The following is a 26,604-nucleotide window of genomic DNA, read 5'->3' as shown; positions in this document are numbered from 1 at the left end:
TTTTAAAGAAGATGTGGGGAGAAGCTAACTGGTTAATTGAAAGACGCGAAGGGGAGAAGCTTCCTAATTAATTGATTTACGCGAATTTAAAAAAAAGATTAGAAATGAAGGCAGCGTGGACGATTGGTCTACAGGGGTGAATTTATTCACCAGTTTCTTCTAAGGCATGGGTTCGAATCCCATCACTGTCATTTCTTTTAAGGGGAGAAGGGCTATTTATTTGATTTTAAAGAAGGGGTGCGGAGAAGCTACCTGGTTATTTGAAAGACGCAAGTTTAAAAAAAATTCAAGTGATGAAGGCAGCGTGGCCGAGTGGTCTATGGCGCTGTTTTCAGGCACCAGTCTCTTCTAAGGCATGAGCTCGAATCCCATCGCTGTCATTTCTTTTAAGGGAGAAGGATTATTTATTTGATTTTAAAAAAGGGGTGGGGAGAAGCTAACTGGTTAATTGAAAGACGCGAATTTTAAAAAAAGATGAGAAAAGAAAGCAGTGTGGCCGAGTGTTCTATGGCGCTGGTTTCAGGCACCAGTCTCTTCTGAGGCATGAGTTCGATTCCCATAGCTTTCATTTCTTTTAAGGGAGAAGGATTATTTATTTGATTTTAAAGAAGATGTGGGGAGAAGCTACCTGGTTATTTGAAAGACGCAAGTTTAAAAAAAAAGTCGAGAGATGAAGGCAGCGTGGCCGTATGGTGTATGGCGCTGGTTTTAGGCACCAGTCTCTTCTGAGGCATGGGTTCGAATCCCATCGCTGTCATTTTTTTTAAAGGGAGAAGGATTATTTATTTGATTTTAAAGAAGGGTAGGGTAGAAGCTACCAGGTTAATTGAAAGACGCGAATTTCAAAAAAAAATAAAAGGAAGGACGGCAGCGTGGCCGGGTGGTCTAGGCACTGGTATGGGCACCATTAAGCACCAGTATCTTCTGAGGCATGGGTTCGAATCCCATCGCTGTCATTTCTTTTAAGGGGAGAAGGATTATTTATTTGATTTTAAAGAAGGGGTGGGGAGAAGCTACCTGGTAAATTGAAAGACGCGAATTTAAAAAAAAAAGATTAGAAATGAAAGAAGCGTGGCATAGTGGTCTATGGCGCTGGATTCAGGCACCAGTCTCTTCTGAGGCATGGGTTGGAATCCCATCGCTGTCATTTCTTTTAAGGGAGAAGGATTATTTATTTGATTTTAAAAAAGGGGTGGGGAGAAGCTAACTGGTTAATTGAAAGACGCGAATTTTAAAAAAAGATGAGAAATGAAAGCAGTGTGGCCGAGTGGTCTACAGGGGTGAATTTATTCACCAGTTTCTTCTAAGGCATGGGTTCGAATCCCATCACTGTCATTTCTTTTAAGGGGAGAAGGGCTATTTATTTGATTTTAAAGAAGATGTGGGGAGAAGCTACCTGGTTATTTGAAAGACGCAAGTTTAAAAAAAAAGTCGAGAGATGAAGGCAGCGTGGCCGTATGGTGTATGGCGCTGGTTTTAGGCACCAGTCTCTTCTGAGGCATGGGTTCGAATCCCATCGCTGTCATTTTTTTTAAAGGGAGAAGGATTATTTATTTGATTTTAAAGAAGGGTAGGGTAGAAGCTAACTGGTTAATTGAAAGACGCGAAGGGGAGAAGCTTCCTGGTTAATTGATTTACGCGAATTTAAAAAAAAGATTAGAAATGAAGGCAGCGTGGACGAGTGGTCTACAGGGGTGAATTTATTCACCAGTTTCTTCTAAGGCATGGGTTCGAATCCCATCACTGTCATTTCTTTTAAGGGGAGAAGGGCTATTTATTTGATTTTAAAGAAGGGGTGCGGAGAAGCTACCTGGTTATTTGAAAGACGCAAGTTTAAAAAAAATTCAAGTGATGAAGGCAGCGTGGCCGAGTGGTCTATGGCGCTGTTTTTAGGCACCAGTCTCTTCTAAGGCATTAGTTCGAATCCCATCGCTGTCATTTCTTTTAAAAGGAGAAGTATTATTTACTTGATTTTAAAGAAGAGTTGGGGAGAAGCTACCTGGTTAATTGAAAAACGCGAATTTAAAAAAAAAGATTAGAAATGAAAGCAGCGTGTCCGAGTGGTCTATGGTGCTGGTTTAAGGCACCAGTAGTCGCCACTCTCTTCTGAGACATGGGTTCGAATCACATCGTTGTCATTTCTTTTAAGGGGATAAGGATTATTTACTTGATTTTAAAGAACAGGTGGGGAAAAGCTACCTAGTTTATTGTAAGACGCGAAATAAAGAAAAAAGACAAAAAATAAAGGATGCGTGGCCGAGTGGTCTATGGCGCTGTTTTCAGGCACCAGTCTCTTCTGAGGCATGGGTTCGAATCCCATCGCTGTCATTTCTTTTAAAGGGAGAAGGATTATTTATTTGATTTTAAAGAAAAGGTGGGGAGAAGCTACCTGGTTAATTGAAAGACGCGAATTTAAGAAAAAAAGATTAGAAATGAAGGCAGCGTGGTCGAGTGGTCTATGGCGCTGGTTTAAGGCACCATTCTCTTCTGAGGCTTGGGTTCGAGTCCAATCGCTGTCATTTCTTTTAAGGGGGAAAAGGATTATTTACTTGATTTTAAAGAACAGGTGGGGAAAAGCTACCTAGTTAATTGAAAGACGCGAAATAAAGAAAAAAGACAAGAAATAAAGAAAGCGTGGCCGAGTGCTCTATGGCGCTGTTTTCAGGCACCAGTCTCTTCTAAGGCATGGGTTCGAATCCCATCGCTGTCATTTCTTTTAAAAGGAGAAGTATTATTTACTTGATTTTAAAGAAGAGTTGGGGTGAAGCTACCTGGTTAATTGAAAGACGCGAATTTAAAAAAAAGATTAGAAATGAAAGCAGCGTGTCCGAGTGGTCTATGGTGCTGGTTTAAGGCACCAGTAGTCGCCACTCTCTTCTGAGACATGGGTTCGAATCACATCGTTGTCATTTCTTTTAAGGGAATAAGGATTATTTACTTGATTTTAAAGAACAGGTGGGGAAAAGCTACCTAGTTAATTGAAAGACGCGAAATAAAGAAAAAAGACAAGAAATAAAGGAAGCGTGGCCGAGTGGTCTATGGCTCTTCTGAAGCATGGGTTCGAATCCCATCGCTGTCATTTCTTTTAAGGAGAGAAGGATTATTTATTTGATTTTAAAGAAGGGTAGGGTAGAAGCTACCAGCTTAATTGAAAGACGAGAATTTCAAAAAAAGAAGAAAAGGAAGGAAAGCAGTGGCGCCGAGTGGTCTAGGCACTGGTCTTAGGCACCAGTAAGCAACAGTATTTTCTGAGGCATGGGTTCGAATCCCATCGCGGTCATTTCTTTTAAGGGGAGAAGGATTATTAATTTGATTTTAAAGAAGGGGTGGGTAGAAGCTACCTGGTTAATTAAAAGACGCGAAGGGGAGAAGCTACCTGGTTAATTGAAAGACGCGAAGGGGAGAAACTTCCTGGTTAATTGAATTACGCGAATTTATAAAAAAAGATTAGAAATGAAGGCAGCGTGGACGAGTGGTCTACAGGGGTGAATTTATTGCCCAGTTTCTTCTGAGGCATGGGTTCGAATCCCATCGCTGTCATTTCTTTTAAGGGGAGAAGGGCTATTTATTTGATTTTAAAGAACAGGTGGGGAAAAGCTACCTAGTTAATTGAAAGACGCGAAATAAAGAAAAAAGTCAAGGAATAAAGGAAGCGTGGCCGAGTGGTCTATGGCGCTGGTTTTAGGCACCAGTCTCTCCTGAGGCATGGGTTCGAATCCCATCGCTGTCATTTCTTTAAAAGGGAGAAGGATGATTTATTTGATTTTAAAGAAGAGGTGGAGAGACGCTACCTGGTTAATTGAAAGACGCGAATTTAAGAATAAAAATTGGAAATGCAAGCAGCGTGGCCGAGTGGTCTATGGCGCTGTTTTCCGGCACCAGTCTCTTCTGAGGCATGGGTTTGAATCCCATCGCTGTCATTTCTTTTAAAGGGAGAAGGATTATTTATTTTATTTTAAAGAAGAGGTGGGAAGAAGCTACCTGGTTAATTGAAAGACACGAATTTAAGAAAAAAAGATAAGAAATGAAGGCAGCGTGGCCGAGTGGTCTATGGCGCTTGTTTTAGGCACCAGTCTCTTCTGAAGCATGGGTTCGAATCCCATCGCTGTCATTTCTTTTAAGGGGAGAAGGATTATTTATTTGATTTTAAAGAAGGGTAGGGTAGAAGCTACCAGCTTAATTGAAAGACGAGAATTTCAAAAAAAGAAGAAAAGGAAGGAAAGCAGCGGCGCTGAGTGGTCTAGGCACTGTTCTTAGGCACCAGTAAGCACCAGTATTTTCTGAGGCATGGGTTCGAATCCCATCGCGGTCATTTCTTTTAAGGGGAGAAGGATTATTTATTTGATTTTAAAGAAGGGGTGGGTAGAAGCTACCTGGTTAATTAAAAGACGCGAAGGGGAGAAGCTACCTGGTTAATTGAAAGACGCGAAGGGGAGAAGCTTCCTGGTTAATTGAATTACGCGAATTTATAAAAAAAAAAGATTAGAAATGAAGGCAGCGTGGACGAGTGGTCTACAGGGGTGAATTTATTGACCAGTTTCTTCTGAGGCATGGGTTCGAATCCCATCGCTGTCATTTCTTTTAAGGGCAGAAGGGCTATTTATTTGATTTTAAAGAACAGGTGGGGAAAAGCTACCTAGTTAATTGAAAGGCGTGAAATAAAGAAAAAAGTCAAGGAATAAAGGAAGCGTGGCCGAGTGGTCTATGGCGCTGGTTTTAGGCACCAGTCTCTTCTGAGGCATGGGTTCGAATCCCATCGTTGTCATTTCTTTGAGTCGCGTTTGGTTTTTTGGAGAGTGCGGTTCGTTTTTCTTTGCTCTCCTCGTCTTCTCGCTAAGCCTTAGTTTCGGTTCTTTTTCTAACATTTTGTTTGCTTAATTTAAAATTTACTAATTCGCGCAGTTTATTTTTCGTTTTTCGTGCCCTCCTGGGTTTTCTTCTGAATTCCAGGATGGATGTTTTAAAACGTTCCATTTTTGTGGAATGCGTCGTGAAAGAAGTTTCGAAGCAAGAAATTTTGACGGCATGTATTTTGGATTACGGGCCTAATACGGTCTCGTCGGTTGTTGCTACGGAGGGTGGCTATTACGTCACCTTCTTACGCGAGGAAGAAGCGGAATTGTGTCTTGATGCTGGGATCGAAGTAGGAGAGACGCGTTTTGCTGTGTCTGGGATAGCGAGGAAAACAGTTATTGTCCATATCTATGGTTTACCTGAGTTTGTGAGTGACGGAGCGGTGAAGGAGAAATTGGAAAGCTTACAATGTGAGTTGCGTGGCGAAATTGTCTGGACTAAAAATGACGCCGGAATTTATTTTGGAATTCGTTCGGTCAAGGTTCGCCTTGCCGAATGTGTCAGTTCGTTACCGTACGGTCTAAAGATCAAAGACGTTTTAGGTCGGGAGACTTTTTATCAGGTTCGTCACTCCTCTCAGAGTAAAGTTTGTAATGGGTGTCTCTCTTCGAGCCACCTGTATAAAGACTGTCCCTCTTTTATCTGTTTTCGTTGTAAGAAGCAAGGTCATGTGGCGCGGTCCTGTCCCACTCGCGCTGAAGTTGTTGAATCCAAGGATCCGGTTGCTGATAGGATGGTCGAAGAACAGGATGCGGGCCTGATTACTGATCAGGTTCTTTTAGCCAAAGAGTCCTCTCAAGGCATGGTTGCCCAGGGGGGCGATAATGTTGATCGGCCGAAATTTCCCAAGCACGTTACGAAGGACGTTGGTAAGAGAATTTTGACTTCGACGAGTGGCTCGGAGGGTGATAAACGCCAGCCTCCTCCTAAGAAGACGAACGTCTACTCTACGGAATCGCATGCCATCGCACCTGCCAAGTTGCCTTCTACGTCCCTGCCAACCGTTGTCACGCCTGTCCCCGGTTCCTTTAATGCCATTAAAAATCGTCTCTCTTAACGTTAATGGTCTTCGGAATGTTAATAAGATGTCGGAAGTGCTTATTTTTATGGACGCGTATGATGTGGTTTTTTTACAAGAGACACACTGGACGAATGAACATGTGAGTACTTTTCGGAAAATTTTTCGCGGCCGCGTTTTTTGGGATAATGACCCTACTACTACTTTTTGCGGCGTAGCGACCTGCTTTCGGGCTGGGCTGGATATTGTTCCTTCGCGAGTTTTTCGAAGCGACTGCGGCCGATTTCTTTCCGTCTCCGCGGTTGTTGACGATGTTCCTATGGATTTCGCGAATATTTACGCTCCGAATGACGCGCCGTCGCGTTCTCTTTTTATGTCTTCGGCGAAGTTGTGGTGTTCGCTTTTACCTCGTCCGATTATAGCGGGGGATTTTAATGATATTTTAAACTCATCTCTTGATCGTCGCCCCGTTTCTAATCTTCGTTCCGTTGTTCCGCCTACGAGTTTTAAGCTTTGGCTTACCAGTCTTGATCTTTATGATCCCTGGAGGGCTTCTCACGCCGATCATTTTGATTATACTCGTTCCGGTTTCGTATTCGGGAACTTTGTCATGTCGCGGATTGACTATTTATTTATTCGCCCAACGGATGCGCATAATTGTTCGCGGAATCTAATCTTGACTGTTCCTTTTTCTGACCACAAGGCCGTGTCTTTCGTCTTTGATCCCAGTGGCGTCCAGCGCGGCCCTGGGGTCTGGGCGTTTAACTCTACGTTACTTCAAGAGGAGCGCTTCCGTACGGGCATCCAGCGTATTGTTGATCGGAGTCGCGACACCGTCGAGTACCGTGTAGATATTTTTCAATGGTACGAAAATCTTAAAGTTTGTATTAAGGATTACGCCATGTTCTACGGCAAAGCTCGCGCTCAGAGGTTGAGAAGTTCTCGCGCTGCTTTATTGGTTCGGATTTCTCACCTCGAGTCTCGCTACGCGTCCGATCTTACTTGTTTGCCGGAGTTGCTGGACGCTAAGCAGGCATTGGCGGATTTCGATTCTGAGGTGCTTCGTGGCCAGGTCGTACGCGCTAGGACGGATTTTAAAGAATTGGGTGAGCGGCCCACGCGCTATTTTCTGCGCCTGGAGACTCATCGTCAGAGTATCAAATCGATTGGTCGTTTAGTGTCTCCATCAGGAGAGGTCTTTCGCGACGGGCGTCTCATCCGTCAGCAAATTTTTTATTTCTATAATGCCCTTTATACTCAGGAGCCTATTTGCGAGGCCCAGAGTCGAAGTTTTAGCGATCGGGTCCGGGACCGGGTATCGAAAGCTGATCGTGACGCAGTTGAGTTGCCTGTCACCTGGGAGGAACTCGAGCGGTCCTTGGGGTCTATGAAGCCCAATAAGAGTCCGGGACTTGATGGTTTGACGGTGGAGTTTTGGCGGTTTTTACTTCCGCTTATTAAGGATGACTTTCTTCGCTTAGCCCATATCGCCCGTGATCAGGGCCGAATTCCGCGCAGCATGAAAATAGGTCTTATTATCCTTTTGCCCAAGACTGGTGATTTAACTCTTTTAAAGAACTGGAGGCCTATAACGTTACTCAATACTGATTATAAAATTTTATCCAAAGTTTTTGCTCTCCGAGTAGCGTCGCTTTTGCCGAACATTACGTCAGCTACTCAAACGGGTGCGGTTCGTGGTCGGGACATTTCTACCTCCACGAGACTGTTGTCAGATGTCGCCGAGAACCTCCGCCTTCGTGAAGAGGGTGGCATTATGGTCCAGCTGGACCTTATGAAGGCTTTCGACCGGGTGGCATGGCCATATTTATTTGAGCTCTTAGCGGCCATGGGGTTTGGCCCGTTTTTCTGCAAGTGGATTCAAGCTTTTGTCGCGGGTTCCAGGGCCTGTGTCAAAGTCAATGGTCATTTGACTGATGTCTTTTCGTTAGGGCGGTCGGTTCGCCAAGGGTGCCCGCTTAGCCCTCTGCTATATGTTTTAGCCTCGGAACCTCTGTTTTCCGCGGTCACGTCGCACGAATCCATCCCGCCGGTACGGTTATCCGCGCATTCGGTTTTGCCGACTCTCTTTCAACATATGGATGACACCACGGTTGTAACCTCAACAGCGGCCGCGATTCCCGCGATCTGCGATGTTTTTGCGGATTTCGGTCAAGCCTCCGGAGCGAAATTGAACCCGTCAAAGTGCCACGCGAAATGGCTTGGTCTCTATCATGGTCGGGACCCTATCGAGATCAGCGGCGTAACGCTTTCTAGTTCACCTTTGAAAATTCTCGGTATTTGGATAGACTACGATTCTGTGCATTCGGCTCGCCTTCAATGGGAGGAGCGCTATGGCAAGTTCTCTCGGGTCTTACGGTCTTGGAAAGGTCGTACTCTCTCGGTCGTTGGCAAAGTTTTGGTTGTCAATGTGCTCGCTGCATCTATGCTCTGGCATATTTTAAAAACAGTCGATATTTCGCCTTTTTGGCTTCGTCAATTTCGGGAAGCCATTTTGAACTTTATTTGGGGCAATGGCCCTCATCTGGTCGCCTATGAGAGTCTTGTTCGGCCAACGCTGATCGGAGGGTTCGGGCTAGTAGACATTTGTACCAAAGTTAAGGCGTTTCGCGTTCGCGAAGCTCTTACGTTGTTTGCAGAGACTACTCCGGTTTTCGCTCGGGATCTTTCGTCGCAGATTCTTAATCTTTATGGCGGCGCCTTGCAATTGGGCCTACACGTTTTCCGGTTATCTATCACTTCTCGTTGCGCCGCCGGTCTTCCGTCTCGGTATGTTTCCATGCTGCTTGCTTGGAAGGATTTTCAGCACATTCATGGCTGGACCTTTCCCGCTCTCTCGAATTTTTTGGATGAACCGCTTTTTTTAAATCCGCGTCTGTCGTTGCCACATTTCGGTCGTCTCGAGCGTGGGTTTTTTTCGCAAGCGGGTTTTCGGACAGTACGCGATCTGTGTTACGAGTACGTCCCCGGGTTCTTGCCGCCTCAGGCGTGTTTCGACGCTACAGCCGATTCATCGCTCGTTTTGCCTCGGTCTCGGGTCTTGCTACTCTACCAAGAACTTATTGATGCAGTTCCTCCGATTTGGTCCATGAGCATTCAACAAGGGGGGCGTCAATTGCGTCGCCCTCCGGTCGCGCACGGGGTCGGTTTATCGGTTATTGACGTGTCGGGCGAAAAGGTGTCTCTCGCTATCGCAGTGAGGCCCATTTACGCTGCGTTCGCGGAATCATTGTCTATCGAGTCGAGTGGAGAAGAACGCTGGCGTCGCTTTTTCGGTGGCCCTCTTCAACGGATTCGCTGGAAATTCGTGCGATCCAATTTTTTGGGTCCTTCGCTCTCTGCCATAAATTTACGCCTCATTCATCATGGTTTCTCGGTGAAGTCGCGTTTGGTGCACGCTCTAGTGGTACCGGATGATACGTGCATATATTGTCGGATAGACTCAGAGACGGTAGAACATCTCTTCGTAACGTGCCCCGTGGTTTCTCAATTATGGACTTGGCTATTCTGTGATATTTTGGAACTTAATCGTGATTTATATGGCGTTTCTTCGTATACGCGAAATTCTTTCCTTATTTTTGGTTTAATTCACAAAGACTTGCATAACTCTAAAATGTTTTGGACAGTGGTCCAGTTCCTTTGTGCTGTAATGAAAAGAGAAATTTGGTTATACCGGTGTTATTGTTCTTTTAATGATATTCAATTTAATCATTTTTTGTGTCAAAAGAAATTCCATGCAGTTTTAAAACTAGAATGTCGTTATAAGCAACAGAAATTACATTTAGATTTACCGTCAGATTTAATCTTATACAACATGTTAAACAAAATATTTGAATAGAATGCTTGTTGATTGCTTGTCCTTAATTCTATTTTGTGTTTTATAACCTTCAATCTTTATGATTGTATTGTAATTTTAATACTGTGAATAAAGGGTTTAAAAAAAAAAAAAAAAAAAAAAAAAAAAAAAATGGCGCTGGTTTTAGGCACCAGTCTCTCCTGAGGCATGGGTTCGAATCCCATCGCTGTCATTTCTTTAAAAGGGAGAAGGATGATTTATTTGATTTTAAAGAAGAGGTGGGGAGACGCTACCTGGTTAATTGAAAGACGCTTAATTTAAGAAAAATAAATTAGGAATGAAGACAGCGTGGCCGAGTGGTCTATGGCGCTGTTTTCAGGCACCAGTCTCTTCTGAGGCATGGGTTCGAATCCCATCGCTGTCATTTCTTTTAAAAGGAGAAAGATTATTTACTTGATTTTAAAGAAGAGTTGGGGAGAAGCTACCTGGTTAATTGAAAGACGCAAATTAAAAAAAAAGATAAGAAATGAAAGCAGCGTGTCCGAGTGGTCTATGGTGCTGGTTTAAGGCACCAGACTCTCCTGCGGCATGGGTTCGAATCCCATCGCTGTCATTTCTTTTAAAGGGAGAAGGATTATTTATTTGATTTTAAAGAAGAGGTGGGGAGAAGCTACCTGGTTAATTGAAAGACGCGAATTTAAGAATAAAAGATTAGAAATGAAGGCAGCGTGGTCGAGTGGTCTATGGCGCTGGTTTAAGGCACCAGTCTCTTCTGAGGCTTGGGTGCGAGTCCAATCGCTGTCATTTCTTTTAAGGGGAAAAGGATTATTTACTTGATTTTAAAGAACAGGCGTGGAAAAGCTACCTAGTTAATTGAAAGACGTGAAATAAAGAAAAAAGACAAGATATAAAGAAAGCGTGGCCGAGTGCTCTATGGCGCTGGTTTTATGCACCAGTCTCTTCTGAGGCATGAGTTCGATTCCTATCGCTTTCATTTCTTTTAAGGGATAAGCATTATTTATTGGATTTTAAAGAGAGGTGAGGAGAAGCTAACTGGTTAATTGAAAGACGCGATGTTCAAAAAAAAGTCAAGAGATGAAGGCAGCGTGGCCGAGTGGTTTATGGCACTGGTTTTTGGCACCAGTCTCTTCTAAGGCATGGGTTCGAATCCCATAGTTGTCATTTCTTTTAAGGGGAGAAGGATTATTTATTTGATTTTAAAGAAGAGGTGGGGAGAAGCTACCTGGTTAATTGAAAGACGCGAATTTAAGAAAAAAAGATTAGAAATGAAGGCAGCGTGGTCGAGTGGTCTATGGCGCTGGTTTAAGGCACCAGTCTCTTCTGAGGCTTGGGTGCGAGTCCAATCGCTGTCATTTCTTTTAAGGGGAAAAGGATTATTTACTTGATTTTAAAGAACAGGCGGGGAAAAGCTACCTAGTTAATTGAAAGACGTGAAATAAAGAAAAAAGACAAGATATAAAGAAAGCGTGGCCGAGTGCTCTATGGCGCTGGTTTAGGGCACCAGTCTCTCCTGAGGCATGGGTTCGAATCCCATCGCTGTCATTTCTTTTAAAAGGAGAAGGATTATTTACTTGATTTTAAAGAAGAGTTGGGGAGAAGCTACCTGGTTAATTGAAAGACGCGAATTTAAAAAAAAAGATTAGAAATGAAAGCAGCGTGTCCGAGTGGTCTATGGTGCTGGTTTAAGGCACCAGTCTCTCCTGCGGCATGGGTTCTAATCCCATCGCTGTCATTTCTTTTAAGGGAGAAGGATTATTTATTTGATTTTAAAAAGGGGTGGGGAGAAGCTAACTGGTTAATTGAAAGACGCGAATTTAAAAAAAGATTAGAAATGAAAGCAGCGTGACCGAGTGTTCTATGGCGCTGGTTTCAGGCACCAGTCTCTTCTGAGGCATGGGCTCGAATCCCATCATTGTCATTTCTTTTAAGGGGAGAAGGATTATTTATTTGATTTTAAAGAAGAGGTGGTGAGAAGCTAACTGGTTAATTGAAAGACGCGAATTTAAAAAAAAAGTCAAGAGATGAAGGCAGCGTGGCCGAGTGGTTTATGGCACTGGTTTTAGGCACCAGTCTCTTCTGAGGCATAGTTTCGAATCCCATCGTTGTCATTTCTTTTAAGGGGAGAAGGATGATTTATTTGATTTTAAAAAACACGTGGGGAAAAGCTACCTAGATAATTGAAAGACGCGAAATAAAGAAAAAAGACAAGAAATAAAAGCGGTGTGACCGAGTGGTCTATGGCGTTGGTTTTAGGCACCAGTCTCTTCTGAGGCATGGGTTCGAATCCCATCGTTGTTATTTCTTTTAAGGGGAGAAGGATGATTTATTTGATTTTAAAGAAGAGGTTGGGTGACGCTACCTGGTTAATTGAAAGACGCGAATTTAAGAATAAAAATTAGAAATGAAGGCAGCGTGGCCGAGTGGTCTATGGCGCTGGTTTCAGGCAACAGTCTCTTCTGAGGCATGGGTTCGAATCCCATCGCTGTCATTTCTTTTATGGGAGAAGGATTATTTATTTGATTTTAAAAAAGGGGTGGGGAGAAGCTAACTGGTTAATTGAAAGACGCGAATTTAAAAAAAGATTAGAAATGAAAGCAGCGTGACCGAGTGTTCTATGGCGCTGGTTTCAGGCACCAGTCTCTTCTGAGGCATGGGCTCGAATCCCATCATTGTCATTTCTTTTAAGGGGAGAAGGATGATTTATTTGATTTTAAAGAAGAGGTTGGGTGACGCTATCTGGTTAATTGAAAGACGCGAATTTAAGAATAAAAATTAGAAATGAAGGCATCGTGGCCGAGTGGTCTATGGCGCTGGTTTTAGGCACCAGTCTCTTCTGAGGCATGTGTTCGAATCCCATCGTTGTTATTTCTTTTAAGGGGAGAAGGATGATTTATTTGATTTTAAAGAAGATGTTGGGTGACGCTACCTGGTTAATTGAAAGACGCGAATTTAAGATTGAAAATTAGAAATGAAGGCCGAGTGGTCTATGGCGCTGGTTTCAGGCACCAGTCTCTTCTGAGGCATGGGTTCGAATCCCATCGTTGTCATTTCTTTTAAGGGGAGAAGGATGATTTATTTGATTTTAAAGAAGAGGTTGGGTGACGCTACCTGGTTAATTGAAAGACGCGAATTTAAGAATAAAAATTAGAAACGAAGGCAGCGTGGCCGAGTGGTCTATGGCGCTGGTTTCAGGCACCAGTCTCTTCTGAGGCATGGGTTCGGATCCCATCGCTGTCATTACTTTTATGGGAGAAGGATTATTTATTTGATTTTAAAGAAGAGGTTTGGAGAAGCTAACTGGTTAATTGAAAGACGCGAATTTAAAAAAAAGTCAAGAGATGAAGGCAGCGTGGCCGAGTGGTTTATGGCACTGGTTTTAGGCACCAGTCTCTTCTGAGGCATAGGTTCGAATCCCATCGTTGTCATTTCTTTTAAGGGGAGAAGGATGATTTATTTGATTTTAAAGAACAGGCGGGGAAAAGCTACCTAGTTAATTGAAAGACGTGAAATAAAGAAAAAAGACAAGATATAAAGAAAGCGTGGCCGAGTGCTCTATGGCGCTGGTTTAGGGCACCAGTCTCTCCTGAGGCATGGGTTCGAATCCCATCGCTGTCATTTCTTTTAAAAGGAGAAGGATTATTTACTTGATTTTAAAGAAGAGTTGGGGAGAAGCTACCTGGTTAATTGCAAGACGCGAATTTAAAAAAAAAAGATTAGAAATGAAAGCAGCGTGTCCGAGTGGTCTATGGTGCTGGTTTAAGGCACCAGTCTCTCCTGCGGCATGGGTTCGAATCCCATCGCTGTCATTTCTTTTAAGGGAGAAGGATTATTTATTTGATTTTAAAAAAGGGGTGGGGAGAAGCTAACTGGTTAATTGAAAGACGCGAATTTAAAAAAAGATTAGAAATGAAAGCAGCGTGACCGAGTGTTCTATGGCGCTGGTTTCAGGCACCAGTCTCTTCTGAGGCATGGGCTCGAATCCCATCATTGTCATTTCTTTTAAGGGGAGAAGGATTATTTATTTGATTTTAAAGAAGAGGTGGTGAGAAGCTAACTGGTTAATTGAAAGACGCGAATTTAAAAAAAAAGTCAAGAGATGAAGGCAGCGTGGCCGAGTGGTTTATGGCACTGGTTTTAGGCACCAGTCTCTTCTGAGGCATAGTTTCGAATCCCATCGTTGTCATTTCTTTTAAGGGGAGAAGGATGATTTATTTGATTTTAAAAAACACGTGGGGAAAAGCTACCTAGATAATTGAAAGACGCGAAATAAAGAAAAAAGACAAGAAATAAAAGCGGTGTGACCGAGTGGTCTATGGCGTTGGTTTTAGGCACCAGTCTCTTCTGAGGCATGGGTTCGAATCCCATCGTTGTTATTTCTTTTAAGGGGAGAAGGATGATTTATTTGATTTTAAAGAAGAGGTTGGGTGACGCTACCTGGTTAATTGAAAGACGCGAATTTAAGAATAAAAATTAGAAATGAAGGCAGCGTGGCCGAGTGGTCTATGGCGCTGGTTTCAGGCAACAGTCTCTTCTGAAGCATGGGTTCGAATCCCATCGCTGTCATTTCTTTTATGGGAGAAGGATTATTTATTTGATTTTAAAAAAGGGGTGGGGAGAAGCTAACTGGTTAATTGAAAGACGCGAATTTAAAAAAAGATTAGAAATGAAAGCAGCGTGACCGAGTGTTCTATGGCGCTGGTTTCAGGCACCAGTCTCTTCTGAGGCATGGGCTCGAATCCCATCATTGTCATTTCTTTTAAGGGGAGAAGGATGATTTATTTGATTTTAAAGAAGAGGTTGGGTGACGCTATCTGGTTAATTGAAAGACGCGAATTTAAGAATAAAAATTAGAAATGAAGGCATCGTGGCCGAGTGGTCTATGGCGCTGGTTTTAGGCACCAGTCTCTTCTGAGGCATGTGTTCGAATCCCATCGTTGTTATTTCTTTTAAGGGGAGAAGGATGATTTATTTGATTTTAAAGAAGATGTTGGGTGACGCTACCTGGTTAATTGAAAGACGCGAATTTAAGATTGAAAATTAGAAATGAAGGCCGAGTGGTCTATGGCGCTGGTTTCAGGCACCAGTCTCTTCTGAGGCATGGGTTCGAATCCCATCGTTGTCATTTCTTTTAAGGGGAGAAGGATGATTTATTTGATTTTAAAGAAGAGGTTGGGTGACGCTACCTGGTTAATTGAAAGACGCGAATTTAAGAATAAAAATTAGAAACGAAAGCAGCGTGGCCGAGTGGTCTATGGCGCTGGTTTCAGGCACCAGTCTCTTCTGAGGCATGGGTTCGGATCCCATCGCTGTCATTACTTTTATGGGAGAAGGATTATTTATTTGATTTTAAAGAAGAGGTTTGGAGAAGCTAACTGGTTAATTGAAAGACGCGAATTTAAAAAAAAGTCAAGAGATGAAGGCAGCGTGGCCGAGTGGTTTATGGCACTGGTTTTAGGCACCAGTCTCTTCTGAGGCATAGGTTCGAATCCCATCGTTGTCATTTCTTTTAAGGGGAGAAGGATGATTTATTTGATTTTAAAAAACACGTGGGGAAAAGCTACCTAGATAATTGAAAGACGCGAAATAAAGAAAAAAGACAAGAAATAAAAGCAGTGTGAACGAGTGGTCTATGACGTTGGTTTTAGGCACCAGTCTCTTCTGAGGCATGGGTTCGAATCCCATCGTTGTCATTTCTTTTAAGGGGAGAAGGATGATTTATTTGATTTTAAAGAAGAGGTTGGGTGACGCTACCTGGTTAATTGAAAGACGCGAATTTAAGAATAAAAATTAGAAATGAAGGCAGCGTGGCCGAGTGGTCTATGGCGCTGGTTTCAGGCAACAGTCTCTTCTGAGGCATGGGTTCGAATCCCATCGCTGTCATTTCTTTTATGGGAGAAGGATTATTTATTTGATTTTAAAAAAGGGGTGGGGAGAAGCTAACTGGTTAATTGAAAGACGCGAATTTAAAAAAAGATTAGAAATGAAAGCAGCGTGACCGAGTGTTCTATGGCGCTGGTTTCAGGCATGAGTTCGATTCCCATCGCTTTCATTTCTTTTAAGTGAGAAGGATTATTTACTTAATTTTAAAGAACAGGTGGGGGAAAGCTACCTAGTTAATTGAAAGACGCGAATTTCAAAAAAAAGTCAAGAGATGAAGGCAGCGTGACCGACTGGTTTATGGCACTGGTTTAAGGCACCAGTCTCTTCTGAGACATAGGTTCAAATCCCATCGTTGTCATTTCTTTTAAAGGGAGAAGGATGATTTATTTGATTTTAAAGAACACGTGGGGAAAAGCTACCTAGTTAATTGAAAGACGCGAAATAAAGAAAAAAGACAAGAAATAAAGGCAGCGTGACCGAGTGGTCTATCTCGTTGGTTTTAGGCACCAGTCTCTTCTGAGGCATGGGTTCGAATCCCATCATTGTCATTTCTTTTAAGGGGAGAAGGATGATTTATTTGATTTTAAAGAAGAGGTTGGGTGACGCTATCTGGTTAATTGAAAGACGCGAATTTAAGAATAAAAATTAGAAATGAAGGCATCGTGGCTGAGTGGTCTATGGCGCTGGTTTTAGGCACCAGTCTCTTCTGAGGCATGTGTTCGAATCCCATCGTTGTTATTTCTTTTAAGGGGAGAAGGATGATTTATTTGATTTTAAAGAAGATGTTGGGTGACGCTACCTGGTTAATTGAAAGACGCGAATTTAAGATTAAAAATTAGAAATGAAGGCCGAGTGGTCTATGGCGCTGGTTTCAGGCACCAGTCTCTTCTGAGGCATGGGTTCGAATCCCATCGTTGTCATTTCTTTTAAGGGGAGAAGGATGATTTATTTGATTTTAAAGAAGATGTTGGGTGACGCTACCTGGTTAATTGAAAGACGCGAATTTAAGATTAAAAATTAGAAATGAAGGCCGAGTGGTCTATGGCGCTGGTTTCAGGCACCAGTCTCTTCTGAGGTATGTGTTCGAATCCCATCGTTGTTATTTCTTATAAGGGGAGAAGGATGATTTATTTGATTTTAAAGAAGATGTTGGGTGACGCTACCTAGTTAATTGAAAGACGCGAATTTAAGAATAAAAATTAGAAATGAAGGTAGCGTGGCCGAGTGGTCTATGGCGCTGGTTTCAGGCACCAGTCTCTTCTGAGGCATGGGTTCGGATCCCATCATTGTCATTTCTTTTAAGGGGAGAAGGATGATTTATTTGATTTTAAAGAAGAGGTTGGGTGACGCTACCTGGTTAATTGAAAGACGCGAATTTAAGAATAAAAATTAGAAACGAAGGCAGCGTGGCCGAGTGGTCTATGGCGCTGGTTTCAGGCACCAGTCTCTTCTGAGGCATGGGTTCGGATCCCATCGCTGTCATTACTTTTATGGGAGAAGGATTATTTATTTGATTTTAAAGAAGAGGTTTGGAGAAGCTAACTGGTTAATTGAAAGACGCGAATTTAAAAAAAAGTCAAGAGATGAAGGCAGCGTGGCCGAGTGGTTTATGGCACTGGTTTTAGGCACCAGTCTCTTCTGAGGCATAGGTTCGAATCCCATCGTTGTCATTTCTTTTAAGGGGAGAAGGATGATTTATTTGATTTTAAAAAACACGTGGGGAAAAGCTACCTAGATAATTGAAAGACGCGAAATAAAGAAAAAAGACAAGAAATAAAAGCAGTGTGAACGAGTGGTCTATGACGTTGGTTTTAGGCACCAGTCTCTTCTGAGGCATGGGTTCGAATCCCATCGTTGTCATTTCTTTTAAGGGGAGAAGGATGATTTATTTGATTTTAAAGAAGAGGTTGGGTGACGCTACCTGGTTAATTGAAAGACGCGAATTTAAGATTAAAAATTAGAAATGAAGGCCGAGTGGTCTATGGCGCTGGTTTCAGGCACCAGTCTCTTCTGAGGTATGTGTTCGAATCCCATCGTTGTTATTTCTTATAAGGGGAGAAGGATGATTTATTTGATTTTAAAGAAGATGTTGGGTGACGCTACCTAGTTAATTGAAAGACGCGAATTTAAGAATAAAAATTAGAAATGAAGGTAGCGTGGCCGAGTGGTCTATGGCGCTGGTTTCAGGCACCAGTCTCTTCTGAGGCATGGGTTCGGATCCCATCGCTGTCATTACTTTTATGGGAGAAGGATTATTTATTTGATTTTAAAAAAGGGGTGGGGAGAAGCTAACTGGTTAATTGAAAGACGCGAATTTTAAAAAAAAGATTAGAAATGAAAGCAGCATGGCCGAGTGTTCTATGGCGCTGGTTTCAGGCATGAGTTAGATTCCCATCGCTATCATTTCTTTTAAGGGAGAAGGATTATTTACTTGATTTTAAAGAACAGGTGGGGGAAAGCTACCTAGTTAATTGAAAGATGCGAAATAAAGAAAAAAGACAAGTAATAAAGGCAGCGTGGCCGAGTGGTCTATGGCGCTGGTTTTAGGCACCGGTCTCTTCTGAGGCATGGGGTCGAATCCCATCGCTGCCATTGCTTTTAAGGGGAGAAGGATTATTTATTTGATTTTAAAGAAGAGGTTGGGTGACGCTACCTGTATAATTGAAAGACGCGAATTTAAAAATAAAATTAGAAATGAAGGCAGCGTGGCCGAGTGGTCTATGGCGCTGGTTTCAGGCACCAGTCTCTTCTGAGGCATGGGTTAGAATCCCATCTTTGTCATTTCTTTTAAGGGGAGAAGGATGATTTATTTGATTTTAAAGAACACGTGGGGAAAAGCTACCTAGTTAATTGAAAGACGCGAAATAAAGAAAAAAGACAAGAAATAAAGGCAGCGTGACCGAGTGGTCTATGGCGTTGGTTTTAGGCACCAGTCTCTTCTGAGGCATGGGTTCGAATCCCATCGTTGTCATTTCTTTTAAGGGCAGAAGGATGATTTATTTGATTTCAAAGAAGATGTTAAGTGACGCTACCTGGTTAATTGAAAGACGCGAATTTAAGAATAAAAATTAGAAATGAAGGCAGCGTGGCCGAGTGGTCTATGGCGCTGGTTTCAGGCACCAGTCTCTTCTGAGGCATGGGTTCGAATCCCATCGCTGTCATTTCTTTTATGGGAGAAGGATTATTTATTTGATTTTAAAGAAGATGTTGGGTGACGGTACCTGGTTAATTGAAAGACGCGAATTTAAGAATAAAAATTGGAAATGAAGGCAGCGTGGCCGAGTGGTCTATGGCGCTGGTTTCAGGCACCAGTCTCTTCTGAGGCATGGGTTCGAATCCCATGGCTGTCATTTCTTTTATGGGAGAAGGATTATTTATTTCATTTTACAAAAGGGGTGGGGAGAAGCTAACTGGTTAATTGAAAGACGCGAATTTTAAAAAAAGATTAGAAATGGAAGCAGCGTGGCCGAGTGTTCTATGGCGCTGGTTTCAGGCATGATTTCGATTCTCATCGCTTTCATTTCTTTTAAGGGAGAAGGATTATTTACTTGATTTTAAAGAACAGGTGGGGGAAAGCTACCTAGTTAATTGAAATACGCGAAATAAAGAAAAAAGACAAGTAATAAAGGCAGCGTGGCCGAGTGGTCTATGGCGCTGGTTTTAGGCACCGGTCTCTTCTGAGGCATGGGGTCGAATCCCATCGCTGCCATTGCTTTTAAGGGGAGAAGGATTATTTATTTGATTTTAAAGAAGAGGTGGGGAGAAGCTAACTGGTTAATTGAAAGACGCGAAATAAAGAAAAAAGACAAGAAATAAAGGCAGCGTGACCGAGTGGTCTATGGCGCTGGTTTTAGGCACCAGTCTCTTCTGAGGCATGGGTTCGAATCCCATCGTTGTCATTTCTTTTAAGGGGAGAAGGATGATTTATTTGACTTTAAAGAAGAGGTTGCGTGACGCTACCTGGTTAATTGAAAGACGCGAATTTAAGAATAAAAATTAGAAATGAAGGCAGCGTGGCCGAGTGGTCTATGGCGCTGGTTTCAGGCACCAGTCTCTTCTGAGGCATGGGTTCGAATCCCATCGTTGTCATTTCTTTTAAGGGGAGAAGGATGATTTATTTGATTTTAAAGAAGATGTTGGGTGACGCTACCTGGTTAATTGACAGACGCGAATTTAAGAATAAAAATTAGAAATGAAGGCTGCGTGGCCGAGTGGTCTATGGCGCTGGTTTCAGGCACCAGTCTCTTCTGAGGCATGGGTTCGAATCCCATCGCTGTCATTTCTTTTATGGGAGAAGGATTATTTATTTGATTTTAAAAAAGGGGTGGGGAGAAGCTAACTGGTTAATTGAAAGACGCGAATTTAAAAAAAGATAAGAAATGAAAGCAGCGTGACCGAGTGGTCTATGGCGCTGGTTTTAGGCACCAGTCTCTTCTGAGGCATGGGTTCGAATCCCATCGTTGTCATTTCTTTTAAGGGGAGAAGGATGATTTATTTGACTTTAAAGAAGAGGTTGGGTGACGCTACCTGGTTAATTGAAAGACGCGAATTTAAGAATAAAAATTAGAAATGAAGGCAGCGTGGCCGAGTGGTCTATGGCGCTGGTTTCAGGCACCAGTCTCTTCTGAGGCATGGGTTCGAATCCCATCGTTGTCATTTCTTTTAAGGGGAGAAGGATGATTTATTTGATTTTAAAGAAGATGTTGGGTGACGCTACCTGGTTAATTGACAGACGCGAATTTAAGAATAAAAATTAGAAATGAAGGCTGCGTGGCCGAGTGGTCTATGGCGCTGGTTTCAGGCACCAGTCTCTTCTGAGGCATGGGTTCGAATCCCATCGCTGTCATTTCTTTTATGGGAGAAGGATTATTTATTTGATTTTAAAAAAGGGGTGGGGAGAAGCTAACTGGTTAATTGAAAGACGCGAATTTAAAAAAAGATAAGAAATGAAAGCAGCGTGACCGAGTGGTCTATGGCGTTGGTTTTAGGCACCAGTCTCTTCTGAGGCATGGGTTCGAATCCCATCGTTGTCATTTCTTTTAAGGGGAGAAGGATGATTTATTTGATTTTAAAGAAGAGGTTGGGTGACGCTACCTGGTTAATTGAAAGACGCGAATTTAAGAATAAAAATTAGAAATGAAGACAGCGTGGCCCAGTGGTCTATGGCGCTGGTTTTAGGCACCAGTCTCTTCTGAGCCATGGGTTCGAATCCCATCGTTGTCATTTCTTTTAAGGGGAGAAGGATGATTTATTTGATTTTAAAGAAGAGGTTGGGTGACGCTACCTGGTTAATTGACAGACGCGAATTTAAGAATAAAAATTAGAAATAAAGGCTGCGTGGCCGAGTGGTCTATGGCGCTGGTTTCAGGCACCAGTCTCTTCTGAGGCATGGGTTCGAATACCATCGCTGTCATTTCTTTTATGGGAGAAGGATTATTTATTTGATTTTAAAAAAGGGGTGGGGAGAAGCTAACTGGTTAATTGAAAGACGCGAATTTAAAAAAAGATAAGAAATGAAAGCAGCGTGACTGAGTGGTCTATGGCGTTGGTTTTAGGCACCAGTCTCTTCTGAGGCATGGGTTCGAATCCCATCGTTGTCATTTCTTTTAAGGGGAGAAGGATGATTTATTTGATTTTAAAGAAGAGGTTGGGTGACGCTACCTGGTTAATTGAAAGACGCGAATTTAAGAATAAAAATTAGAAATGAAGACAGCGTGGCCCAGTGGTCTATGGCGCTGGTTTTAGGCACCAGTCTCTTCTGAGGCATGGGTTCGAATCCCATCGTTGTCATTTCTTTTAAGGGGAGAAGGATGATTTATTTGATTTTAAAGAAGAGGTTGGGTGACGCTACCTGGTTAATTGAAAGACGCGAATTTAAGAATAAAAATTAGAAATGAAGACAGCGTGGCCCAGTGGTCTATGGCGCTGGTTTTAGGCACCAGTCTCTTCTGAGGCATGGGTTCGAATCCCATCGTTGTCATTTCTTTTAAGGGGAGAAGGATGATTTATTTGATTTTAAAGAAGATGTTGGGTGACGCTACCTGGTTAATTGAAAGACGCGAATTTAAGAATAAAAATTAGAAATGAAGGCAGCGTGGCCGAGTGGTCTATGGCGCTGGTTTCAGGCACCAGTCCCTTCTGAGGCATGGGTTCGAATCCCATCGCTGTCATTTCTTTTATGGGAGAAGGATTATTTATTTGATTTTAAAAAAGGGGTGGGGAGAAGCTAACTGGTTAATTGAAAGACGCGAATTTAAAAAAAGATAAGAAATGAAAGCAGCGTGACCGAGTGGTCTATGGCGTTGGATTTAGGCACCAGTCTCTTCTGAGGCATTAGTTCGAATCCCATCGTTGTCATTTCTTTTAAGGGGAGAAGGATGATATATTTCATTTTAAAGAAGAGGTTGGGTGACGCTACCTGGTTAATTGAAAGACGCGAATTTAAGAATAAAAATTAGAAATGAAGACAGCGTGGCCCAGTGGTCTATGGCGCTGGTTTTAGGCACCAGTCTCTTCTGAGGCATGGGTTCGAATCCCATCGTTGTCATTTCTTTTAAGGGGAGAAGGATGATTTATTTGATTTTAAAGAAGAGGTTGGGTGACGCTACCTGGTTAATTGATAGACGCGAATTTAAGAATAAAAATAAGAAATGAAGGCAGCGTGGCCGAGTGGTCTATGGCGCTGGTTTCAGGCACCAGTCCCTTCTGAGGCATGGGTTCGAATCCCATCGCTGTCATTTCTTTTATGGGAGAAGGATTATTTATTTGATTTTAAAAAAGGGGTGGGGAGAAGCTAACTGGTTAATTGAAAGACGCGAATTTAAAAAAAGATAAGAAATGAAAGCAGCGTGACCGAGTGGTCTATGGCGTTGGTTTTAGGCACCAGTCTCTTCTGAGGCATGGGTTCGAATCCCATCGTTGTCATTTCTTTTAAGGGGAGAAGGATGATTTATTTGACTTTAAAGAAGAGGTTGGGTGACGCTACCTGGTTAACTGAAAGACGCGAATTTAAGAATAAAAATTAGAAATGAAGGAAGCGTGGCCGAGTGGTCTATGGCGCTGGTTTTAGGCACCAGTCTCTTCTGAGGCATGGTTTCGAATCCCATCGTTGTCATTTCTTTTAAGGGGAGAAGGATGATTTATTTGACTTTAAAGAAGAGGTTTGGTGACGCTACCTGGTTAATTGAAAGACGCGAATTTAAGAATAAAAATTAGAAATGAAGGCAGCGTGGCCGAGTGGTCTATGGCGCTGGTTTCAGGCACCAGTCTCTTCTGAGGCATGGGTTCGAATCCCATCGTTGTCATTTCTTTTAAGGGGAGAAGGATGATTTATTTGATTTTAAAGAAGATGTTGGGTGACGCTACCTGGTTAATTGACAGACGCGAATTTAAGAATAAAAATTAGAAATGAAGGCTGCGTGGCCGAGTGGTCTATGGCGCTGGTTTCAGGCAGAAGTCTCTTCTGAGGCATGGGTTCGAATCCCATCGCTGTCATTTCTTTTATGGGAGAAGGATTATTTATTTGATTTTAAAAAAGGGGTGGGGAGAAGCTAACTGGTTAATTGAAAGACGCGAATTTAAAAAAAGATAAGAAATGAAAGCAGCGTGACCGAGTGGTCTATGGCGTTGGTTTTAGGCACCAGTCTCTTCTGAGGCATGGGTTCGAATCCCATCGTTGTCATTTCTTTAAAGGGGAGAAGGATGATTTATTTGATTTTAAAGAAGAGGTTGGGTGACGCTACCTGGTTAATTGAAAGACGCGAATTTAAGAATAAAAATTAGAAATGAAGACAGCGTGGCCCAGTGGTCTATGGCGCTGGTTTTAGGCACCAGTCTCTTCTGAGGCATGGGTTCGAATCCCATCGTTGTCATTTCTTTTAAGGGGAGAAGGATGATTTATTTGATTTTAAAGAAGAGGTTGGGTGACGCTACCTGGTTAATTGAAAGACGCGAATTTAAGAATAAAAATTAGAAATGAAGGCAGCGTGGCCGAGTGGTCTATGGCGCTGGTTTCAGGCACCAGTCTCTTCTGAGGCATGGGTTAGAATCCCATCGTTGTCATTTCTTTTAAGGGGAGAAGGATGATTTATTTGATTTTAAAGAAGATGTTGGGTGACGCTACCTGGTTAATTGAAAGACGCGAATTTAAGAATAAAAATTTAAAATGAAGGCAGTGTGGCCGAGTGGTCTATGGCGCTGGTTTCAGGCACCAGTCCCTTCTGAGGCATGGGTTCGAATCCCATCGCTGTCATTTCTTTTATGGGAGAAGGATTATTTATTTGATTTTAAAAAAGGGGTGGGGAGAAGCTAACTGGTTAATTGAAAGACGCGAATTTAAAAAAAGATTAGAAATGAAAGCAGCGTGACCGAGTGGTCTATGGCGTTGGTTTTAGGCACCAGTCTCTTCTGAGGCATGGGTTCGAATCCCATCGTTGTCATTTCTTTTAAGGGGAGAAGGATGATTTATTTGATTTTAAAGAAGAGGTTGGGTGACGCTACCTGGTTAATTGAAAGACGCGAATTTAAGAATAAAAATTAGAAATGAAGGCAGCGTGGCCGAGTGGTCTATGACGCTGGTTTTAGGCACCAGTATCTTCTGAGGCATGGGTTCGAATCCCATCGTTGTCATTTCTTTTAAGGGCAGAAGGATGATTTACTTGATTTTAAAGAAGATGTTGGGTGACGCTACCTGGTTAATTGAAAGACGCGAATTTAAGAATAAATCTTAGAAATGAAGGCAGCGTGGCCGAGTGGTCTATGGCGTTGGTTTCAGGCACCAGTGTCTTCTGAGGCATGGGTTCGAATTCCATCGCTGTAATTTCTTTTATGGGAGAAGGATTATTTATTTGATTTTAAAGAAGATGTTGGGTGACGGTACCTGGTTAATTGAAAGACGCGAATTTAAGAATAAAAATTAGAAATGAAGGCAGCGTGGCCGAGTTGTCTATGGCGCTGGTTTCAGGCTCCAGTCTCTTCTGAGGCATGGGTTCGAATCCCATCGCTGTCATTTCTTTTATGGGAGAAGGATTATTTATTTGATTTTAAAGAAGATGTTGGGTGACGGTACCTGGTTAATTGAAAGACGCGAATTTAAGAATAAAAATTAGAAATGAAGGCAGCGTGGCCGAGTGGTCTATGGCGCTGGTTTCAGGCACCAGTCTCTACTGAGGCATGGGTTAGAATCCCATCGTTGTCATTTCTTTTAAGGGAAGAAGGATGATTTATTTGATTTTAAAGAAGATGTTGGGTGACGCTACCTGGTTAATTGAAAGACGCGAATTTAAGAATAAAAATTAGAAATGAAGGCAGCGTGGCCGAGTGGTCTATGGCGCTGGTTTCAGGCACCAGTCCCTTCTGAGGCATGGGTTCGAATCCCATCGCTGTCATTTCTTTTATGGGAGAAGGATTATTTATTTGATTTTAAAAAAGGGGTGGGGAGAAGCTAACTGGTTAATTGAAAGACGCGAATTTAAAAAAAGATTAGAAATGAAAGCAGCGTGACCGAGTGGTCTATGGCGTTGGTTTTAGGCACCAGTCTCTTCTGAGGCATGGGTTCGAATCCCATCGTTGTCATTTCTTTTAAGGGGAGAAGGATGATTTATTTGATTTTAAAGAAGATGTTGGGTGACGCTACCTGGTTAATTGAAAGACGCGAATTTAAGAATAAAAATTTAAAATGAAGGCAGTGTGGCCGAGTGGTCTATGGCGCTGGTTTCAGGCACCAGTCCCTTCTGAGGCATGGGTTCGAATCCCATCGCTGTCATTTCTTTTATGGGAGAAGGATTATTTATTTGATTTTAAAAAAGGGGTGGGGAGAAGCTAACTGGTTAATTGAAAGACGCGAATTTAAAAAAAGATTAGAAATGAAAGCAGCGTGACCGAGTGGTCTATGGCGTTGGTTTTAGGCACCAGTCTCTTCTGAGGCATGGGTTCGAATCCCATCGTTGTCATTTCTTTCAAGGGGAGAAGGATGATTTATTTGATTTTAAAGAAGAGGTTGGGTGACGCTACCTGGTTAATTGAAAGACGCGAATTTAAGAGTAAAAATTAGAAATGAAGGCAGCGTGGCCGAGTGATCTATGGCGCTGGTTTTAGGCACCAGTATCTTCTGAGGCATGGGTTCGAATCCCATCGTTGTCATTTCTTTTAAGGGCAGAAGGATGATTTATTTGATTTTAAAGAAGATGTTGGGTGACGCTACCTGGTTAATTGAAAGACGCGAATTTAAGAATAAAACTTAGAAATGAAGGCAGCGTGGCCGAGTGGTCTATGGCGTTGGTTTCAGGCACCAGTCTCTTCTGAGGCATGGGTTCGAATTCCATCGCTGTAATTTCTTTTATGGGAGAAGGATTATTTATTTGATTTTAAAGAAGATGTTGGGTGACGGTACCTGGTTAATTGAAAGACGCGAATTTAAGAATAAAAATTAGAAATGAAGGCAGCAAGGCCGAGTGGTCTATGGCGCTGGTTTCAGGCACCAGTCTCTTCTGAGGCATGGGTTCGAATCCCATCGCTGTCATTTCTTTTATGGGAGAAGGATTATTTATTTGATTTTAAAAAACGGGTGGGGAGAAGCTAACTGGTTAATTGAAAGACGCGAATTTTAAAAATGATTAGAAATGAAAGCAGCGTGGCCGAGTGTTCTATGGCGCTGGTTTCAGGCATGAGTTAGATTCCCATCGCTTTCATTTCTTTTAAGGGAGAAGGATTATTTACTTGATTTTAAAGAACAGGTGGGGGAAAGCTACCTAGTTAATTGAAAGACGCGAAATAAAGAAAAAAGACAAGTAATAAAGGCAGCGTGGCCGAGTGGTCTATGGCGCTGGTTTTATGCACCGGTCTCTTCTGAGGCATGGGGTCGAATCCCATCGCTGCCATTGCTTTTAAGGGGAGAAGGATTATTTATTTGATTTTAAAGAAGAGGTGGGGAGAAGCTACCTGGTTAATTGAAAGACGCGAATTTCAAAAAAAAGTCAAGAGATGAAGGCAGCGTGGCCGAGTGGTTTATGGCACTGGT

The 26,604-nt window shown here is 42.5% G+C and overlaps 26 non-coding genes across 26 annotated transcripts; all 26 read left to right on the top strand.

Moving 5' to 3' along the window:
* The first annotated feature begins 10,028 nt into the window (after positions 1 to 10,028).
* TRNAL-CAG (transfer RNA leucine (anticodon CAG)) lies at positions 10,029 to 10,110 on the top strand. Its single transcript has one exon. It is a non-coding gene; the product is annotated as a tRNA-Leu (tRNA).
* A 2,003-nt stretch (positions 10,111 to 12,113) lies between these two features.
* TRNAL-CAG (transfer RNA leucine (anticodon CAG)) lies at positions 12,114 to 12,195 on the top strand. The gene has a single exon. It is a non-coding gene; the product is annotated as a tRNA-Leu (tRNA).
* Positions 12,196 to 12,862: 667 nt separating this feature from the next.
* TRNAL-CAG (transfer RNA leucine (anticodon CAG)) lies at positions 12,863 to 12,944 on the top strand. The gene has a single exon. It is a non-coding gene; the product is annotated as a tRNA-Leu (tRNA).
* Positions 12,945 to 14,937: 1,993 nt separating this feature from the next.
* On the top strand, positions 14,938 to 15,019 carry TRNAL-CAG (transfer RNA leucine (anticodon CAG)). The gene has a single exon. It is a non-coding gene; the product is annotated as a tRNA-Leu (tRNA).
* Positions 15,020 to 15,505: 486 nt separating this feature from the next.
* Positions 15,506 to 15,587, top strand: TRNAL-CAG (transfer RNA leucine (anticodon CAG)). Its single transcript has one exon. It is a non-coding gene; the product is annotated as a tRNA-Leu (tRNA).
* Positions 15,588 to 16,987: 1,400 nt separating this feature from the next.
* TRNAL-CAG (transfer RNA leucine (anticodon CAG)) lies at positions 16,988 to 17,069 on the top strand. The gene has a single exon. It is a non-coding gene; the product is annotated as a tRNA-Leu (tRNA).
* Positions 17,070 to 17,737: 668 nt separating this feature from the next.
* Positions 17,738 to 17,819, top strand: TRNAL-CAG (transfer RNA leucine (anticodon CAG)). The gene has a single exon. It is a non-coding gene; the product is annotated as a tRNA-Leu (tRNA).
* Positions 17,820 to 18,666: 847 nt separating this feature from the next.
* TRNAL-CAG (transfer RNA leucine (anticodon CAG)) lies at positions 18,667 to 18,748 on the top strand. The gene has a single exon. It is a non-coding gene; the product is annotated as a tRNA-Leu (tRNA).
* A 107-nt stretch (positions 18,749 to 18,855) lies between these two features.
* TRNAL-CAG (transfer RNA leucine (anticodon CAG)) lies at positions 18,856 to 18,937 on the top strand. Its single transcript has one exon. It is a non-coding gene; the product is annotated as a tRNA-Leu (tRNA).
* Positions 18,938 to 19,594: 657 nt separating this feature from the next.
* TRNAL-CAG (transfer RNA leucine (anticodon CAG)) lies at positions 19,595 to 19,676 on the top strand. The gene has a single exon. It is a non-coding gene; the product is annotated as a tRNA-Leu (tRNA).
* A 108-nt stretch (positions 19,677 to 19,784) lies between these two features.
* Positions 19,785 to 19,866, top strand: TRNAL-CAG (transfer RNA leucine (anticodon CAG)). Its single transcript has one exon. It is a non-coding gene; the product is annotated as a tRNA-Leu (tRNA).
* A 295-nt stretch (positions 19,867 to 20,161) lies between these two features.
* Positions 20,162 to 20,243, top strand: TRNAL-CAG (transfer RNA leucine (anticodon CAG)). The gene has a single exon. It is a non-coding gene; the product is annotated as a tRNA-Leu (tRNA).
* A 108-nt stretch (positions 20,244 to 20,351) lies between these two features.
* Positions 20,352 to 20,433, top strand: TRNAL-CAG (transfer RNA leucine (anticodon CAG)). Its single transcript has one exon. It is a non-coding gene; the product is annotated as a tRNA-Leu (tRNA).
* Positions 20,434 to 21,295: 862 nt separating this feature from the next.
* Positions 21,296 to 21,377, top strand: TRNAL-UAG (transfer RNA leucine (anticodon UAG)). The gene has a single exon. It is a non-coding gene; the product is annotated as a tRNA-Leu (tRNA).
* A 108-nt stretch (positions 21,378 to 21,485) lies between these two features.
* Positions 21,486 to 21,567, top strand: TRNAL-UAG (transfer RNA leucine (anticodon UAG)). Its single transcript has one exon. It is a non-coding gene; the product is annotated as a tRNA-Leu (tRNA).
* A 108-nt stretch (positions 21,568 to 21,675) lies between these two features.
* Positions 21,676 to 21,757, top strand: TRNAL-CAG (transfer RNA leucine (anticodon CAG)). The gene has a single exon. It is a non-coding gene; the product is annotated as a tRNA-Leu (tRNA).
* Positions 21,758 to 22,052: 295 nt separating this feature from the next.
* On the top strand, positions 22,053 to 22,134 carry TRNAL-UAG (transfer RNA leucine (anticodon UAG)). Its single transcript has one exon. It is a non-coding gene; the product is annotated as a tRNA-Leu (tRNA).
* Positions 22,135 to 22,242: 108 nt separating this feature from the next.
* TRNAL-CAG (transfer RNA leucine (anticodon CAG)) lies at positions 22,243 to 22,324 on the top strand. The gene has a single exon. It is a non-coding gene; the product is annotated as a tRNA-Leu (tRNA).
* Positions 22,325 to 22,809: 485 nt separating this feature from the next.
* Positions 22,810 to 22,891, top strand: TRNAL-CAG (transfer RNA leucine (anticodon CAG)). The gene has a single exon. It is a non-coding gene; the product is annotated as a tRNA-Leu (tRNA).
* A 485-nt stretch (positions 22,892 to 23,376) lies between these two features.
* TRNAL-UAG (transfer RNA leucine (anticodon UAG)) lies at positions 23,377 to 23,458 on the top strand. The gene has a single exon. It is a non-coding gene; the product is annotated as a tRNA-Leu (tRNA).
* A 108-nt stretch (positions 23,459 to 23,566) lies between these two features.
* Positions 23,567 to 23,648, top strand: TRNAL-CAG (transfer RNA leucine (anticodon CAG)). Its single transcript has one exon. It is a non-coding gene; the product is annotated as a tRNA-Leu (tRNA).
* A 108-nt stretch (positions 23,649 to 23,756) lies between these two features.
* Positions 23,757 to 23,838, top strand: TRNAL-CAG (transfer RNA leucine (anticodon CAG)). The gene has a single exon. It is a non-coding gene; the product is annotated as a tRNA-Leu (tRNA).
* A 674-nt stretch (positions 23,839 to 24,512) lies between these two features.
* TRNAL-CAG (transfer RNA leucine (anticodon CAG)) lies at positions 24,513 to 24,594 on the top strand. Its single transcript has one exon. It is a non-coding gene; the product is annotated as a tRNA-Leu (tRNA).
* Positions 24,595 to 24,701: 107 nt separating this feature from the next.
* On the top strand, positions 24,702 to 24,783 carry TRNAL-CAG (transfer RNA leucine (anticodon CAG)). Its single transcript has one exon. It is a non-coding gene; the product is annotated as a tRNA-Leu (tRNA).
* Positions 24,784 to 24,891: 108 nt separating this feature from the next.
* TRNAL-CAG (transfer RNA leucine (anticodon CAG)) lies at positions 24,892 to 24,973 on the top strand. Its single transcript has one exon. It is a non-coding gene; the product is annotated as a tRNA-Leu (tRNA).
* Positions 24,974 to 25,268: 295 nt separating this feature from the next.
* On the top strand, positions 25,269 to 25,350 carry TRNAL-CAG (transfer RNA leucine (anticodon CAG)). The gene has a single exon. It is a non-coding gene; the product is annotated as a tRNA-Leu (tRNA).
* Positions 25,351 to 26,604: the final 1,254 nt, after the last annotated feature.

The sequence above is a fragment of the Leiobunum rupestre genome, chromosome 9, assembly GCF_980474605.1.
Source record: "Leiobunum rupestre chromosome 9, qqLeiRupe1.1.hap1, whole genome shotgun sequence".
Classification (NCBI taxonomy): domain Eukaryota; kingdom Metazoa; phylum Arthropoda; class Arachnida; order Opiliones; family Sclerosomatidae; genus Leiobunum; species Leiobunum rupestre.
This window is presented reverse-complemented; position numbering and strand designations above follow the sequence as displayed.